Source organism: Perissodus microlepis, chromosome 3 (genome assembly GCF_051167445.1).
Source record: "Perissodus microlepis isolate ML-2025 ecotype Zambia chromosome 3, ASM5116744v1, whole genome shotgun sequence".
Classification (NCBI taxonomy): domain Eukaryota; kingdom Metazoa; phylum Chordata; class Actinopteri; order Cichliformes; family Cichlidae; genus Perissodus; species Perissodus microlepis.
The window spans coordinates 35810624-35829647 of record NC_140463.1 but is presented as its reverse complement, the minus strand read 5'-3'; the positions used below and the strand labels follow the sequence as shown (position 1 = coordinate 35829647).

The 19024-nt window shown below is 40.2% G+C and overlaps 1 protein-coding gene across 2 annotated transcripts in view; it reads right to left on the bottom strand.

Moving 5' to 3' along the window:
- Positions 1 to 19024, bottom strand: part of LOC146391367 (glucosidase 2 subunit beta-like) — a 159593-nt gene that overhangs the window by 103751 nt on the left and 36818 nt on the right. The gene's annotated exons all lie outside the window — the stretch shown is intronic.

Sequence of the window (19024 nt, the reverse complement as noted above, 5' to 3'; positions counted from 1 at the left end):
CAGCTGAATGTGATGCCACTGCACATTGGGAGGTAAAGGATGGTGACAGAGAAGTTGGTACAGCTTTCAGTGTTTATTCATCTGAAACAGTGTCCCCTGGAAGCCATTTTGGCAGCAATGTATCACAGCAGGCGCTGACCTTTAGATGCTATGCACAATTAAGCTAAGCTAATAAACACAACTGCGGATCTGGACTCGTGGAACGGAAGGCAGGTGGCTGTGAATCACGCTGGACACGTGAATGGCATAAAGCTCACTTGGGTGGTGTTTTCAGAGCGAAAACTGAAATGTGTTTGTTATGGAGGAAATGAGCTGAATTTCGAGCTTTGTCTGGTGCTGTAGAGGCTTTCTGATGCTCCGGGTGGCCTCTACGCAGAGTACAGAATTGTCCACGCGCTCAACTGAAGCCGTCCTTCGCTGAAACAACATACAGTAACCTTGCCTTGACAGCTTAGTTAGTTAGTTAAGGTTTTAGTTAATGGTTCTTGTAAGAACTGCATCGGGCTGTCCAGACATTAGTATTGTGTAAGAAAAGGAAACCTGGCAAGTCTTTTTTTTCTCTCAACTTTTTGGCTTCAATAATATTCATATTGTCAGTTACCTCATCATATTAACCACGACAAACAGATGCACTGACGAAGTGTACACGTGCAGGTCTTTTGCCATTTTCAGAAGTTGCCCTCTCTTGGCACACACCAGGTAATGATCTTCTACAGAGGCATTTTCACCACAGGAAAAACTATATTTGATCTACGTGAAAGCGTTTCCTGCAAAGCATGTAGGAGGGGGTGCACCTGCTACCAGATCCCTGGTACAAAATCTGCTCAATATCCAGGTGTGCACGTGTAAGAATAGCGCAGGTAGCAGTCAGATTAATTCACAGCACATAATTAGACAAGTGTGGGGACATCATTTTTCCTGCCTCTTACAGGAAAAATGATGTCCACACACTAGGTGGTCGAGGTGGTACTCCTGTCTGAACTAAACACAGTTGAACAGAAAAATTTCCTATCATGTGCAACATGTCTTCTTCTACTTCTTCTTTCACTTAATCTCTTTAAAGGTAACCACAGCGGATCATCTTCCTCCATCTCACCTTTTCCTCAGCATCCTCCTCTGTCACACCAACTCTCTGCGTGTCCTCCGTCACTATATCCTCAAACCTCCTCTGAGGTCTTCCTCTTGTCCTCCTGCCTGGCAGCTCCACATCCTTTGTTCAATATATCCACTATCCCTCTTCTGCACATGTCCATCTCAGCGTTGCTTCTCTAACCTTTTCCCCAAACTGCTTGGCCTAAACTGTCCCTCTAATGTACTCATTTCTAATCTTGTCCATTCTGCTTGCTCCCAATAAAAATCTGAACATCTTCAGTTCGGCCTCCTGTCTTTCTGTCGGTGCCTCCGTCTCCAAACCACACGTGACATCAGGTCTCACTACCAACTTGTAAATCTTCCCTTTTATCCAGCTATCCTTCTGTCATAAATCATCCTTGACACTCATCTCCACCCTGGGTGCCTCTCTTCATCACCTCGCTTGTGCGCAGTACATTGCTTTGGATGGTTGACCCTAGGTAATTAAACTCAACCACTGTTACACCTGTCTCCCTCTCATGAACACACACGTTCTGTCTCATTTCTACTGACTTTCATTCCTCTTATCTCCAGAGCATACCTCCACCTCTCCAGGCTCTCTTTCACCTGCTTCCTACTATCACTACAGATCACAATGCAATCTGCAAACATAATAGTCCACAGAGACTCCTGTCTGTCACGCTCACCACACACTCCTGTCCTCATACTTGTCCTGCAATACCCTCACATACCTCTCTGCCACTCGTGACCTCCTCACGCAGTACCACAGTTCCTCTCTTGGAACTCGATCATATGTTTTCTCTAGATCCACAGAAACAGAGCTCAGCTCCTTCTGACCATTTCTATACTTCTCCATTAAGTCTCTCAAAGCAAACATCACCTTTAGTGCTCTTTCTCACTGATCGTGACCTCTTTCGCAACCTAGCTTCAACAATCTTTCCCGTATCTTCATGGTAAGGTTCATCAGCTTTATCTCTTTGTAGTTCCTACAGCTCTGCACATCATCCCTATTCTTTAAACTCAGTACTAGTACACTTCTTCTCCAATCCTCAGACGTCCTCTCACTCTCCAGGACTGTGTCAAACAATGTGCCCTCTGACCTCTCTCCTACACAGGTATGAGCTACAAGTGAGGTAGAATATTCTGACCTGAGAGTCTCGACATTTTCAGAAGTTCACGTGTAGAAACATCTAGATTTAGGGTTCTCAAAGAGTGGCGTCCAGGCCATCGGTAGCTCCCACTAACTTATGAGCCCCATGATTGCATCAAAGTAGGAATGCACATAACATTTATCCGCGCTCTATATGCCATCACGTCGTAGCGCATAATCAAATTCAGGGAAAGTATCTTTCCACTTCAACACCTTTCCATTAGTCATCATGACAGAGTAACCTTGAAACGTAATAGCGAGACGCCCATTACATTTCCTTCCACCAAATACAGCTGCACAAAGAAATGTAAGATTCATGGTTATGTGAAAATTTGCCAACAGTTCTGAGAAATAAGCTCCACACTTCATATAGTCAAACGAACGCACGGGCTGATGAATCAGTATGCAAAGATATTGCCTTACAAGAGAAAAGAGCTCAAATAACGTGGTTACATACTTTGCTATGTTATTTGATAGATCCAGCCGGTCCCAGAAGCACAGTTCTACAAATACCATTTATATCTACCTGGCAAGAGAATATTGGGTTTCTAGTCAAAGTTATGAAATGTATCACCTTGCAAATATGTGAAAAGAGCACAAACAAAAAGATGAGACATCCATTACCATGAACCCACACAACTGAAAATATTACCACTCCCACGCCGTATTAGTACATAAGGCATAGAGGATTGTACACATGCATGAGTAGAAAGTCACACAGGTAATAAAGCTGCAGCTACTTTTGTTTATTTGACTCATGTATGAGTCCCTCTCCCTTCATTTAGGCTTTTATCCTTTGCTCAGTCGGGTACCCGGCAACAAATACACAGACACAGCACGTTGTTCAGACAAAGCAGTACTTACAAGTTAGGCGCCACACCAGCTTCCACAGTTAGCATGGTGAAATTTTCAGCAGTAAGCAATACCACTTAATGTTTTAATTATCATTAAAAAACTGTGTTTGATCATCAAACTTTTATCAGTCACGGAAAACAGTGTCCTCATTTACCCAAAGGCAAGTGCGCAGGTGCAGCATGCAACGTGGGTTTGCTTTGAATCTAAAAAAACACAGCTCAAGGCAGTGAGAGAGCTCTAGAGATTTCTCAGCCTTCTAAGAGGACCAACCCCTCTTTCTCTTTTCTCAGACTGTACATCCTCGATTCCTTTTCGCGTGTTTTTAGCCCTTGCCACCAGAGACGCAGGCGGGGGAGGCGGGGAGAGAGAGGAGTCGGGCAACAGGTATGTAACAAAATGAGACATCCTTGCTTCAGAGCCATCGTTTTAAAAGCAGTGTCAATTAAATGTGACATGTAGCACACAGCTGCATTGTGCTGTTTGCTTTTTCTTTTTTGTGATCGCAGATGTCAGATAGGCACGACAGTGTTTGTGACAGTATATATATATTTAGGCCCACTTTTAATGAAATTCCCAATGCAGCACAAAGTGACAAGAGTGTACAGACACACTTTTTTGTTTTTTTTGAATCACACACATATACAGTGAAGGGCAGAAAGTCTGACAAGAAAAGACACATCTGAAGTTTGGCTGCAAGCTGGAGTTTAAAAGAGCACTGAGGGCGACTTGAGCTAAGATGGTCACCCTGTCTGCAGAATGAAAACAGCTTCGTGGCCACAACCGCAGGCTTTAAAGGAAATGCAGGCTGAGTTCATGTTTAGCCGAGTGCACGATGTGGGGACTTTGGAGCAGGGGAAGAATGTCAGGGTTTGTCTCTTTAACTCGCTAACAGCTTGTCAAGTATGTAAGCGGAAGCTCTCGGTGTCTGCGGACTAGTTATGTACATCAAACTGCTTCTAAAATATCCTCAATAAGAGAGACACACTGTAGACCCGTGGGTGACAAACTCTTTTTATGACGTGGGCCACAAACAGCCCACTTTGATCTTAAATGGGCCAGACTGGTGAAACTCCTCTATAGAAGTTTAACTACACATTTAAAATCCCTGATATATATTAATATAAGATAAAGAAATGAAAGAAATCTGTCAACACAAACAAATAAATGTGTGAAATGTGACTTTTTGTTTCTTTTTTTATATATATTGAGAGAATCTGAAAATTCTACAGCAGACAGTGAAAAAACAGGAACTTTTCTGTAATTTAATCTATTACTTCATCACTTTGATGCAGTATGAATGACAATGGGAGAGCTCCCTAAACCTGTGAAAACACAGTTAAAAGTCCAAAATCTATGCCAGGGACGTCAAACTAATTTTACATCGTGGGCCACATAACAGATCACTTTGATCTCAAGTGGGTTGGACGAGTGAAATTCCCCCTTTCGATCATAAGGAAGATTAACCACACATTTAATCTCAGAGTTAATATAAGATTTAAGAAGTGCAATTTCAACGGGACGTCACAGTTTTTATACAAGATGATGAGATCGCGCCGGAGTAAATGAACAACATCTGTCAGCATGACTCTTTTGGCTTTAACTGTAAAAAAAAAAATCAATAAATACGTAAAATTACAGAAAAACAATCCTGATCGCTCATTGCACAGACTGTGATGTCACTATAAAACAGAAGGCTCTTGCTAATTCACAGAAAATGTTGTTTTTGTACAAAACAATAACAAAAACAGACATTTCTACAATAGATTCTAAAGAACAGGAACTTTTCAGTCATTTAAATGTTTATTTATCACTTCAAATTTTCCAAAGCCACACAGCAGGCCAGATTGGATTCTTTGCTGGGCCAATTCTAGCCCCCGAGCCTTATATTTGACATCCCTGCTGTTGGCTCTTATATACATGTCAGTTGTTTGGGCTCCTTGTCCTTTTGGGTACTTTCTTCTTGACACTCGAAATGCAACTTTCTGTTTTGGTTACTACAGGCGTTATGAATAATTGCTGGTGATCCCATTCGACAGAGATGAGCAGGAACGTGGAATAAAGTAGTGAGCAGCAAATTGCCCGAGGCATCGAGAACACCGGTCATCTCAGCCGTTACTGCAGTGTAGGGGTGCACCCCCCCTCCCGTCTCGCCGTTCAATCTGAAGCCCAGATGGGTTTCGCTGAAACCTTCCCCGGAAATAATCAGCTCTGACCATACTGGAACAAGTAAGTCTGGATTCAAAGTTAATTTGGTGATCAGAGATTATTCAGGCAAACCTTGAGTGATTGCATCGCACTGCTCTGTGAAATTACGCTATTATTCTACCCCAGCAGAGGGGGGGAATTCTACACTGTGAAAAAGTTATTGCCTCGCCTTTTGAGAAATAACACAGTTGTGTGGAAGATAAGGTGAAAATGAGTCACAAATATGAATAATTTCGCAATATCAGGCTGAATTTCTTTTTTTAATTTTCAAAATTCACTGCATGATCCTCTCTGTTAATCCAAGAAAATGGAAAGGGAATCAAGGGAGAGTGATAGCAGTCAACTGTGGGAAGAGACGGCAGCCTATTTGTTGACAGCTTATTAAAATGTAACTAGTTCAGGGGAGCTTTTTAAAAACTAAATGCTTGTTTACAGTAATTGTTACTTAAGCATCAATTGATACAGCTGAAACTGATAAGCCATATAATAATCCTGCAATGTGCCAGGCTGATTAGACCACCTGAGGCACAGTAATTAGGTAAAGGATAATCAAACTTAATACTCTAAAGCTTTTTGACTAACTTCTGTGAGGCAGGATATTTTAGAGACATACTGATGTAGTACAGTTTTGTGTTCATTCCAGTCATGTCTTTGCTTATTCAAACTGTTGATCTTGAATTTAATGTTATCAGACTTCTGTAGGTTCAGCTTGGAACATGTAAATTGAGGGATAAAATAGTGCAAAGCAAAGTTTCTTCTTTACACTGACAAACTATTTTAGATTTATTTCATTTCCAGTTAACAGTCCTGATTGTTTGGGTTAAAAAATGGTGCTAAGTTAATCATTGATTTGTAATTTAGTCAATTAACCCGAGAGTTTTCAGTATCTGACTGTCATTGACTGCAATTTGGTTTAAAAAAAATCTCTCCTATATATATCTCTTTTTAGACATTACAGACAATTCAAATACTTTAAAACTGAAGTATTGATCAATAATGTAATATCACAGTATATATATACAGAAGAGCGCCTCTGAATCCACAACAAACAATGAAGCAGATGGGCTATGGCAGCAGAAGACCACACCAGATGCCTGTCAGCTAAGAACAGGATATATGCTGTTTTCAACCAAAACTGGACAACAGACGATTGGAAAAACATTGCCTGGACTGATGAGCTTTGATTTTTACTGCAACTACAACATTCAGGTGACACTTCAGTCAGATTTTGGAGTAAACAACAAAAAAGCTTCAGGTTGGTGATGGTGGTGTAATTGAACGGGGCACAAACTGTGTGATGCTATCATACCAAAATCGCTAACGAATGTTTCCAGAATCTTGTTGAATCTATTTATACTTTATTAGCTGTACCTAATAAAGTGTCCACAGATTATCTTGGGGGGGGGGGCACAATTTAGAAACTGTGCTCACCAGAGATGAAATAAAAGCCTTCCGCCCAATAGCAATGCTAACTAAATGTATTTGCTAGTGGCTCATTTTAGCACCCTTAGCTGTTAAAAAGCTAAATTTAGCTAGTTTTGCAAACTACTGTAAAGCACATTGTTAGCATTAGCTATCTGAATTATCCAAATTCCACTTCAACATAAAAATGCTCTGACATAAATTAGATCAATATTATAGCCTAAAACTAATACAGATGCTAGGACAATTAGCTAGGAGGCAACCCTGCACGATTAATTGTTTCTCCCTCCTATACGGGCAGAGAGCATTAGAAAGGACAAGTTATTTGTTGCATGATCTCCATGACCTTTTTCTACTTGCTAACACTTCACATTGACCAAAACAATAATAACCATATTCATTATGAAAAGAATTTTTAATTGAAGACCTAAAGTCTATACTGCACAATGAAAAAAATAACCTTCAAACTTTAAGGCTATAGAAAAGTATTTTCTTTACATCAGGAATATTGCATTTCTCTTCTGCACTAACTTGTCATCATCAGCCCACCTATGCACGCAATTACACCAGGCATATTTCCAGCAAAGCCTGATTTCAAGCTTTAATCATAGGGAGAGAAAAAAAAGGTGTTGTAAGATTCTTTAATCATGTTAATGAACAGTTCCTCTTTTCTTAAGATAAAAAAAGACGGGCAGATGGATCGATATATAGCATCACATCAGTCCATATTCTCCTCAGTATCTGGGCCCGGGGAACATTTCATAAAGGCCATAGGGTCGGCTTATCACGGAGCTAAATGCCAATGTAATTATTAGTGTCTGGAGATAGTGGAAAGGGAAGCACATCCTGCGGCAGTACACCATATTTAATTAATAAATGTCACTCTGTAGAGGGAGTGAAGGGAGTGCGTGAGAAACGAGAAAAGAAGCGGGGAGGGAGAGAGTCAGAGTGACAGCAATACTGATCCTGACTTAAGTGCACAAGCAAACAGCCACATCTGGCTGAAATGCACTGGGTAACAAAACACAGGATGCTGAGATTATACAAGCGCGACAACAAGAGTCACATCGGGTCCAGTGTTAAGTCGCTGTTATAAAACATGCGACAACAAGCTGGAAGAAATACTCGGCATACCCTTTCTTTCACAACCGCTTACATATTGCAGCTAATTGGCGACACTGATTTGCAAATAAGGTGTGATGTTCTTACAGCAAACAGAACATTAAAGGTACGGGAGATGGCTCCCGAGATGGGATCACAGAATACTTCACTTTCTACATTTTTGCACGTGAACTCTGGACAGCGTTGCGAGAATGAGGTCAGGAAATGGTTCAAACCTGCCCTTTGACACATCTATGAAAGAAACACAATTACCTGTAGCATACTCGGGGGTATTCGCAGGGTACAGACTAAGGAGCTACCTAACAATTATTTAGCTACTGTCATTAAGGAGCTTGGAAAGAAAAGTGTCTGGACTTCTTTAAGTTGTTTGAAGACATTACACCTCTCATCTGAGAAGCTTCTTCAGTTCTAAGGTCAAATGGTGAAGAGTCCCAGATTTAAAGCCTATGGGAGTGCCCCCCAAAAGGGACAAAGGACCCCCTAATGATTCTCTACCTAATCACACGAGCCAAGGTGTGAAAACGGGTGTAGGTCACAATCAGTCAAGGTTTCGGGTGAACTCATTGTGAAGCCTAGCCCCACCCTGTCGTGTGATTTCCTGAAGTCAGAAGGCCCAGGACATGAGTGGGCGTTAAGGTGTCTGGGAAGGGATCTCAAAACTGGATTATAGATGTAACCAACGCCTATGTTCAAAGATGGTGGTTCACAGTGGACACAGATGGCTTCTTTCACTCCTCTTTCAAACCAGAGGTGAAACCAACTAACTCCTCACATACACAGTCTTGAATAATCTGGCCCCATCATAGCTTTAAATCTCATAGGACCATACTGTCACAATAAAGCACTTTGCTCTCAGACTGCAGGCTTACTTCTGGTTTCTCGAGTTTCTAAAAGTAGAATGGGAGGCAGAGTCTTCAGCTTTTTCCTGTGGAACCTTGTCCCAGATTGGGTTCAGAAGGCAGACACTCTACTTTTAAGATTAGCCTTAAACTTTCCTTCTTGATAAAGTTTATAGTTAGGTCTAACTCAGATGAGTTTGAACTACCCTTTAGTTATGCTTCTATAGGCTCAGGCTGTTGAAGGCTTCCCATGGTGCACTGAGCATTTCTTCTCCACTCCCTTCTTTTCACTCCTCATGTGCTTACACACCACTGAAAACATTTCATTTAATACAAACCACACGTTGATAACGTTTGATATTACAGGAAAATAAGCTCAAAACTGTTGACAACTTCTAACTATGAACATCAGCAGAATCCAGAAGGCATTTTTTTAATATGTGTTAATCAAAAACACAACAGTTTACTCAGTTAAATAAAATTAGCCTTACAACAAATTTGTGGCAGCAAATATGGTCAGAATGAAATGTGACGGGAGCTTTTTCAAAATATAATGAAGAAATATTGCTGTTAATGAATGTAGGTGCAAACTGAGACACAAAATATCCATACAGAACCACTTTAAAGCAGCACTTGGCTCGCATTCAGGAAAGATTGTGATTTAATACAGAGCAAGCCCAGAGGAAGACACAACTTGATTAGTGATTACAATTCTGTCAAAGTCACCACTTTTCTCTTAAACAATTTGCCTTTTGTGTCTAAACTACACAAAAAGATTCAAACCTCAGTCTTTGGTGTCAAATTCTGCCCCCTGGCAGCCGCCATCCACCAATCAACGCACAGAGCGGAAACACTTCCTACTTTGGACGAAAATGTTGCCAGGAAACATAATTCAAGCTGCAGTTTTCCCTCAGCAATGTCATTGGGAAAACAAATTGGTATTATTAGTATTTCTAGGAGAAAAGGGTTGAAATTGTCATCATTGACACTTAATTCTCAGGAGGAAAGAAAAGGGAAAAAATCCAGTTATGAAATTCTGGTCTTCGCTTGCTCTCGCATGCCTTGCGTGATTGACAGCTTCATTAATTAGCTAGTTAGACTTGAAAGAATGGCAGAGTCCTAGCAATGAGATGAGCGTGGAATATTACAGGAGTAGACGGCAATTTAGCTTCATTTTTCATCATAAAAAGAAACTAAGAGAGCATTTGTATGCAGTAAACATTTCAGCCAGGCGTCTAGATATACTGAGCTTGGTAAACAACAAGTAATACACAGACTGGAAATAGACCTGTGTTTGGACATGTATGTAATAACATATTATGAGAGGTTAGGTTAGATTTGACACACTTTCTAACAATATTCTAACACTTATATCCACTTTAATATACCACTATCTGTGTAGCAAATCAAACATTAACATTAATTTGGATCAAATAATGAATTCAGTGCTAATAGCAATCCTTTCCAATGTCTACCATTCATATTACTTAGCTCTCAGACACACAGGCCTAGAGATTGGCCAGCTAGATTACTAGAGAAAAATGTCTGTTCCCAACCAGTCAGCGAATGATTTGTAAAGTTTGCTGGCTGTCACTAGGTGAAAGTAGTATATGGTACTGCACCAAAGATTCCTTCGGTTACTATTTGTTATGTTTGGTAGTTAAACTTGAAAAATGTTAGACGTGTTGAATGCGTTGTTTGTAGCACTACTTTTAACCTTCTAGGACCTGGCGTCCACATATGTGGACATCACATTTTGGGTTGTCTAGACCAAAATACTAAATTTTGCTCTACAAGGACCTGATGTCTACTGACGAGGACATTATACTGCCACTGTTCTATCGAACTTTAAAGCGAATGTCCTCATATGTGGATCTCATTTTTCTCAGAAACAAAAATCGGGTAAAAAAAAAAAAAAAAATCACGTATTTTTTTGTTTTTACATTCATCAGGTCCCAATCAGCCCAAATAGCAAAGAGAAATTAAAAATGCATGCCATGAAAGAGTTCGGGTCTTTGGGGGTTAATGGGAAGGTGAACATTCTTACATTTTCAGCTTCCATCAGACGATTTCAAGTTTTACTATCATTCGTCAAGTAATTAGTGTGATTTTGCACACAAGCTGGTGTCTTTCATTCAAACCGCAGCTATCCGCTAGTAACCGAACCAGCAACTGCCAGGCATTCAGCAACAGACAGCAACTTTCAAGAACCACTCGCCAACTGGTTGGGGAATATGTGTTTCTGTCTAAATTTTCTGGCACTTTTGCCAAATCTTTAAGTCTTTTGGGGTAGAGTACTCAAAACATGTCGTTTGGGCCTCTCAGCAAATAATTTAAACCTGCGGACGGCAGCCGTGAGGATGACAGATGACTGCCAACAATTTAGCCAACACTGAAGAGGACAGCTTAACAATTATCCTAAAATTAGAAAAGTCTAGCAAGTTTTTAGGATGTTAGGATGCTTTTATAACACTTTCCTATCTTATGTTTTCATAGTACTTCATTTTTATACAAGTTATAAAGTTTTTGTAACATTCCCCCAGGTCAGGAAAATCTATTGAACATTTTAAAACTTTTCTCAGAGCATTTTAAGTTCTGTGCCCTGATCTAGTTTTATTTTACATAATTTTCGCTTTCCTTTGATTGAATTATGCATTAATATGCTTTTTGCCTTTGAACGTTTTCATTTGCTGCTTGCTGAGGCACTTTGTAACCCCGGTTCTGAAAAGTGCTGTAAAAATAAGCATTTATTTTGCTTACCGCTGAAATAAATGCAGAAGCTAGAGACGCGCGCACTGGTGCCACTGCTGTTGGGAAACAAAAATCCGAGTCCCCCCCGTCCTACTTTGGTGAAGGTCGAAGGGGGTCAGGCGTCCTGTCTCTTTGTTTTTCCTGCTGTCTGGGACTCAGGCAGCATGTCAAGCAAGACGCCAGCTTCCATGTTGCACCCCTCCCAACCCCCCTCCGCTGCTTCCTTTGCCCCCTTCAATCAGCCTGGAGTGCTACCTGAGTCATGACTACACCTGGGACCCTCTTGCCTCGCTGTCATTGAATCAGCTGCTGACACCAAGCCCATATCCTGCAGATTTTGTTTTCTGCCCACATATTAACGCTGAGCAGTCTGCAGAATAGAAAAAGTAGATGAGAGAAAATAGATCAAGGTCCTGGAAAGCCGCAAAAAAAAGAAAAAAAAGATGTCTCTAAATGTTTCTTATGCAACAATTTCTATCCCTCTCACACATTTCTTCTGAAGGCGACACTCCTCGGCACACAGAAGTGGGTATTCTTGTTTGGAAACAATAGCAGGCGTGCTTCTGAGGCAACTGTTAAGCTATTGCAAAGCAGATGCTTTTTTCTCTCGCCAATCAATTTAACACCTACACCTCCCCTCTCCTCCCTCACGCTGGCTTTGGCTCATCAGTTTTAAATGGCACAAGGCATTCTTGCATTGTTCTTTTGACTTACTCAGAGGACGAGAAATGCCTGCGCTGAAGTTACAGTCCTATCAAGACTTAATCACCAATAGGTCGGGTCAGCGCAGGCAGGAAACATAAAGCACTGCGAGGCAACATCAAAATCATTGCGGTGTGTGAAGACTTATATTTCTGAGTGTCTGTAAAAACAGGATAAAGGTTTGAAACACCCCCCAACCCTTCTGAATCTTATGTGAGACAGAATTGCAAAGGAAAAAGCCATCTGTGTCTGACTCTTATCCCTGGCTTCTCCAGAGCCTGGATGAGCCTGAGCCAGCAAATGTCAGTTGGATAAAGACCGAGCCTGACAGACAGACACAGGAGTTTTGTCATTCCGTGTGTCATCCCTTTGCTAGCGAGCCCAATCTTTGCCGGTCTCAAAAACCCCCAAGATGATGGGGGAAAGAAATATTCTCAGGGTGAACGTCAGGTTGTGTAACTCCTCCAAGTGCCACAGTAGCTGAAACATCGAGGACGTGAGCTATTCTGGTGCCCCTGGGGCCTTTAAGAGCTTTCATTATTGTCTTATGCGCTGTGCGGCGGGGTCACCATGGAAACACAAAACACATCAACAATTTCACCACAAAGGATATGAGGTTCTTCAACAAGACGTTCTTCCAGGAGCCAGTGGTCTGTCTCGAGCACAGGATATTTGATGTGACTTGATATGTAGAAATACAAATGCAGAACTGTGCAGTTTATTTTATGATTATATGACCTGCAGAATGTGTTTAAAAAACATTAAAAGTGAGCTTATTATTCAATACTATCCTTTATTTAAGTGCAAATGCAGTGCACTGAAATTATATACTCATTAAATTGCCTGGAAGTCTGTTTTTTTTAACTTAATAAAGATAAGTAAATTGTCATGAACAACTTAAAGTAAAGGAGTACCGCACACTGGATTTAACCTCATTATTTTATATGGATTTTGCATTAATATACAATATTGCAATGCATATTAAAATTGAAACTTTTCTTATTAAAAGGAGGTTCTGTAATTTTAGAGCCTTGGGCACTAGTTATTGAAGGTTTTTTTCCTACATTGGTACTCAAAGAAAATGTGAAATATACAGTTATTGAGGTTTGTACAATATAGATTGCTTTGAATGAGTCACATTTCCAAATCCCTGTGTCTACAATCTCTAAAATAGTTTGGTAAAAAAAAAACAAAAAAAACAACTTATCACAGATTTTTTTCTACGCAGCCATTAAATCAATTGTGTCTTCATATTAGGTCTTTAAAGCTAAAATTTTAGTAAGTATTCTATTAGTACCGCTCCTACAGAAAATTGAAATTTTCAGCCTACGCTCAAGCAGCATTACTGTTTGTAACTTTACATTAGTTTTAATTTTTACTTGTCACTCTCCTAAGGCCATACTAACAGAGCTCTTATAAGTTACTCCTGATGCAAACCCAATATTATGTACTGCTTCCTACCGGGTGGCTTTGAGTGTGAAGCACAATGCAACACACTAATTGAGATGCATTGTCATGTACAGTACTTAGCGCTTTGCTGACAGCGAGTGTTGGTAACCAGCCTAAACCTGTACTTAACAGAAACTGATTTGGAGGCAGGATGTACAGCCACGTAACTAACTGCCGCAACCAGTACAGAGCTCTTCTAAGAGTGGAAAACTATTCAGCTTGTGGCATTTCTGTGGTTGCACTACACACAAACACACCAGTGTTTGATAATATAAGTAGTATCTCAACTAACTACTAGCCTCGAACACAGTCAGCCGACATGACCCAGAGCAGCTTTGGTTGGGAGTGGGAAAGTCCAAAGGCACTTTTCTGTCATTAGCTAACCCTTTACAATGTTACTTATTATTTAGCATATCCTCCTACTGGTAAAACATTATTTTATGGTCTGGGATCAAATCATGTGCAGGTATAAGCAAGTCAAATGTAAGACTTTTGAGATCAAATTGTTACCGTCATAAAATAAATTCAGGACCTAACTATAGCCCATAGAAAAGATAAATGTAGCCACGGTGATGTTCCCCACTACACTGTGAGTTGAAACTGTCTTGGATAACCTGCCTTTCTGACTCCAATAATGACCAAAAGTTGCAAAATTATCTTTATATTTTATTTAACATGACTTGAAACCAGTGTTGGTCAAGTTACTTGAAAAAAGTAATCAGTAACTAACTCCTGATTACTTCCCCAAAAAAATAATCCCGTTACTTTACTGATTACTTATTTTCAAAAGTAATTAATTACTTAGTTATTTTTTAAAAACATGATTTACAACCTGAATCGGTGATAAAGCGATAGATCTTTCAGCCCAATTCTACTTTTTCTGCATAATCCATCATACAAAATGTAATCAAATGGAAAAGTCTCTTTTCAAAGCTTGTTTTATTAGTTTAAATCTTTTAACTTTATGCATCAAGCAAAAATTAAATTATATGCAACATTCTCTGACTTGAAGAAATTAGTTTAACATTTAAACCTATTTTCTGCACATTCCAGCACATAAAATAAAATATTTTTTGTGTTTACACTCACTTTCAAATAGATGCAAGTAAAACACAGCAGAAAATAAATAAAATTGAAGACTAGCGGTCCTGTTGCTCTATTTTCACCTGTAAAGCAGGAGTGGGGTAGGCGGAGGTGTGCCCTGGTGCAGGTGTGCCGCAGCGGTCAGTGGAAGAATCCGCGAGTTTCTCTGTGAATTTCCCATTACGTCGTTGCACACTCGGTGCTTGCTTGGAAGTTTAGGGGGTTTTTTCGCTGTAAAAATAAGTTTTCTTCCCACGCACAACGGACGCTAATGTTTTTGTCACTTTTTACGGAATCAAGCTCAAAGTAAGGTCAGTACTTCCACGCTTTTTGCAATAGCAATCCCTTACTTTACTCGTTACTTGAAAAAAGTAATCTGATTACGCGTTACTGCCCATCTCTGCTTGAAACCAACAACCATAAAGTCATTAGCAAAGTTTTTTCTGAGTTTAAAGAGTAGGGCAGTCGAGGGCTGTTTTCCCATAGACTTGCAACCAGAGGGGTTGCTTCTCAATAGTCACTAAAATTATTGCACATTTGAGACGCTTTGGCATCAGCTTGGCCCTCAAGACCTGCCTGCTACAGCCATGTCATCCACTTGCAAGTATTGAGCTTATTTTAAAAAATGTTTCCAAATGTCTTAATGTGAAATGACAACAAAAACATCATTGCTTTTCAAAACCTTATCCACCTTATAGAACAGCCTGTTCTTTTCCTCTGTAAGCATCTTCAGTCATTGTCTTGAACAACCAATGGTAATCATGTCGCTCAAACCATTTCTCAAAAACATTCATTTTCTTATTTTCTGACAAGCAGAAAAACCAACCACTAGCATCAGGAAATTTTCAGCATTAAGATTTTTTAAGCATGAATTATAACTGTTACCAAGGCTTCAGTCATACAGGCTTAGAAACTGATCGACAACCATTTGGTAACCATCGGTGCAAGGGAAAAAATTTGTATTAAGTGACCAGTTGGTGAGTGGTTGCTGGCAATCACTCTGAAATTAACTGCTAAGGCTCCATTCACACACGCCTAGAGACTGGTCAGTGATTTCCTGGCAACAAGCAATGGTTCGGAAAAAAATGTGCATTTTGCAACCAGTTGGTGAGTGGTTGCTGGTAATTGCTAATGTGAAACTGGTCACCAAGGGGCCTAATCCTTCTCTTGAAAGATGCTATATAAATACAGTTGTATTAACTTACTTTTGGATATGGTGCTGCACCAGAAACTTCCATGCACTTGCATTGTTTGCCAGTAGTTTGCATGGAAGACACTGACTTGTCTGCAAACACTTGCAAACTACTCAACAGGCAATAGTAAAACTTTCAGTATTTTTCAAAGTTGCATCTTTTAAAATACGTTGGTAGCAGTGATAAGGCACAATTGATCTATTTTTCTATCATTTGTGTTGCAAACTTTTATTTTTCAAGTTTTGCAACAGCTTGGATAGTAACTAGCGAATGATTGCAGACAAGTTGGTGTCTTCGACAGTGGCAATTTGCTAGTGACCAAAGAAATCACAAGGTTGTTTTTGGTGCAGCATCCTATTGACTGGCGATAACCAGTGACCTCCAGCAATTATTCACCAACTGGTCAGCAGATACCATAGAGGGTAAAAAACAAACAAATCCTGAAGTCAATGCAGAGAGTGCCAATAAACTGCATTATTTAGGGCCACCAGATGGGGACAGCTGTAGTTGCTATAGGAAGTCTATGGGGAAACAGCTTTCTGACTTGACCTCAGTAAACATGAGCTCAGTTATTTTTTTTGGATCACGCTGAATAAAAATGTCTACTTTGAAAATCTTGGTCATACCATATATCCAAATGGATCTGTGTTATGAAACTGCTCACTCATTGGCTAACAAACTGTTAACTTGCTGGCCAAGTTTCAAAGCCAGTTCCACCCGTCCATCCATTTTTTTCTTTATAGCCAATTTGGTGATGGTGGAAAGTCTTCAAAAACCTTCACAAACCAACGTTCAGCTACGTTCAATTTGTAATAATGTGGGGAACATCCATTTTTCTTGAGCAACTGGCAGTTACCGAGGGGTTACCAACTGGTCTCCGAGCCTATGTCACTAAAGGCTTAATGTAACTTATCAGACTACTGTTTCAGACATCGTTTTTACACACAAAAACAGCAGGGAAGGTTTAGGTGAACCAAAAATCAAGGCGTTAACAATCCAGATACACTGCATAGTCTAAATTGAGGACAATGTGGTAATTTCTAAGACCTTTTATTAGTATTGTAAATTAGTATATGTAAATAAGATATTTTAAAGAGTTTTTAAAAACCCTGAAGACAGTAAAAGACAGTAAATACAGTAATCAATGTGTTCACATAGGAGACACAAGCACAGATCATCCAGTTGGAAACAGAAGTCTATTGTCTTTGTACTCTGCTCACTGGCAACTGCAACATTAATAGTATTTGTCAAGTGGATAAGGCTGATAAAAATTCGAATGATTGCCTTGAGCTTGCTTTAAGGCTGGTTTGTCAGTACAGCTTGTAAGACAGCAGTCCCAGTGTTGGAGTCAAAGTGATACAAACACAGCTGTGTGATTCAAATATTTTAAATCTGACTCTCTTTTTTTGTATATATAAACATAAACCACATTATTTTTTTTCTTTTGCTTTTGTTAGTTTTTATATTTTGAGAGAGAGAAAAAACGGATTTGATTGTTTAAAAAAAAGCAAACTGGCAAACAGATGCAGGCGGTAAACACATGGACTCAGGCACACAGATAGCTCTTGATATAAGACACCTCTGTCAAGACTTGTTGGATCTGCACAAAATGATGCCTCTTCACTTTGCTCCTTCCCTCTCTTGCCTTTGACCTCCCACTGGTTCCATTACCTATATCACCCGCGCGACCTTGAGCGCATCCAATCTTGGCAGTTACATAACAAAAGACGAATGCGGAGGAGATTAAAGGTGCAGAGGGAGAGGGCAAGGCAAGAGATTGAGAAGTGCCAGGTGTGCAGCCTGAAACAAATAAAAAAAAAAGTCTTTCACAGTTACCAACTAAAATCATTCGACATCCCACCCTCCTTTGAAGACCCTCGCTGTCCTCCTATTTCAAAAGAACATGACACATAACAGCATTTTTTTTCTTTTCCTAGGAGGTAAGTTTTCTCTACCTCAGCTCTACAAACCACATATCAGTCCACCTGTGGTTACAGCTTGTCATTTTACATTATATAACTTGAAAGCACTCCAGCTGGGGAGCAAAAAAAAACGGGATGTGTTCGATGGTAGATGATGAACGGTACGGAGAGGGGAAAGGTGTACACCAGCCTGCTACGGTATGACTTCATACATCTAGCTGGCTTTTTAACACGGGACTGTAAGTACTGTTTTGGATGCACAAGCGGAAATGGAAAACCTGTCTTCAACTGCTTGTTTACTACGAACACATTGCTTGCTTCACCATAACGCAGCGTAAGCCGCGTACGGTTTACCTTAACAACTTTATAATCCCCAAGCAAACACTGCATGGGATGGTAAGCCTGTGCATACAATGACTGTAGGGATGTAGACCCACAGTGTTACTGTACACTTAACTAAGACCGGAATCCTAAGCACAGCTTAGGTCTGCAGATATTAAGACTTCTAGGTTGTGCTCAGTGACGCAAGAGCACACATTGCTCCCCCCCAAAAAAAGGCATTTTGACAAAGTTAAATACAAACTGTAAAAACACAAAAGCTCCCTTACAGTCGCATCCAGATTCGAGAATCTCCTCTGAACACACACATTTAATCCTGGAATCACTGCAAGCTTATGAAACCACCATCCAAAAGGATGAAAAAGGAAGTTCTTGGAGGCAGATGAGATTTTTCTGAGCAGAAGGGATCTTTCTCCTTTTCGAAAGAGGAGGGAGCAAGGCAAGAAAACAGCACCAGAGGCCCAGCCCATGACAAAACAAAGAGATTAAATGACCTGTGAATGTGACTTTCCATTTTGCCATCAGCTCTTGCTCAACTTAGAGGCCTGCTGCCCCCTTCTGGTGGCCAGGAAGACATCCCAGAGCAAATAAAACTCTGCTTTCCTGTTCACAAGTATTCATATGCTCTTCCTGTTCGGGACTCTTCACTTGACCAAATGTGCAAAAATTACCATCACGATGATATGCAGACCCCTGATGTAATAAGCCATTTGCACCTAGCACTGTATGAAAAGACAAAAGCAATTACACCCTAAATAGCCTAAACATGTATTCAGTACATGTCACAGTCTCTCACTTCACCAACATCTAACATACATTTAATAAGATATTATCTTGTGGATTTGAGATGAAATCTAAGTGAAATCTGCCCTCTTGACACACAATACAAAAACAGAATGC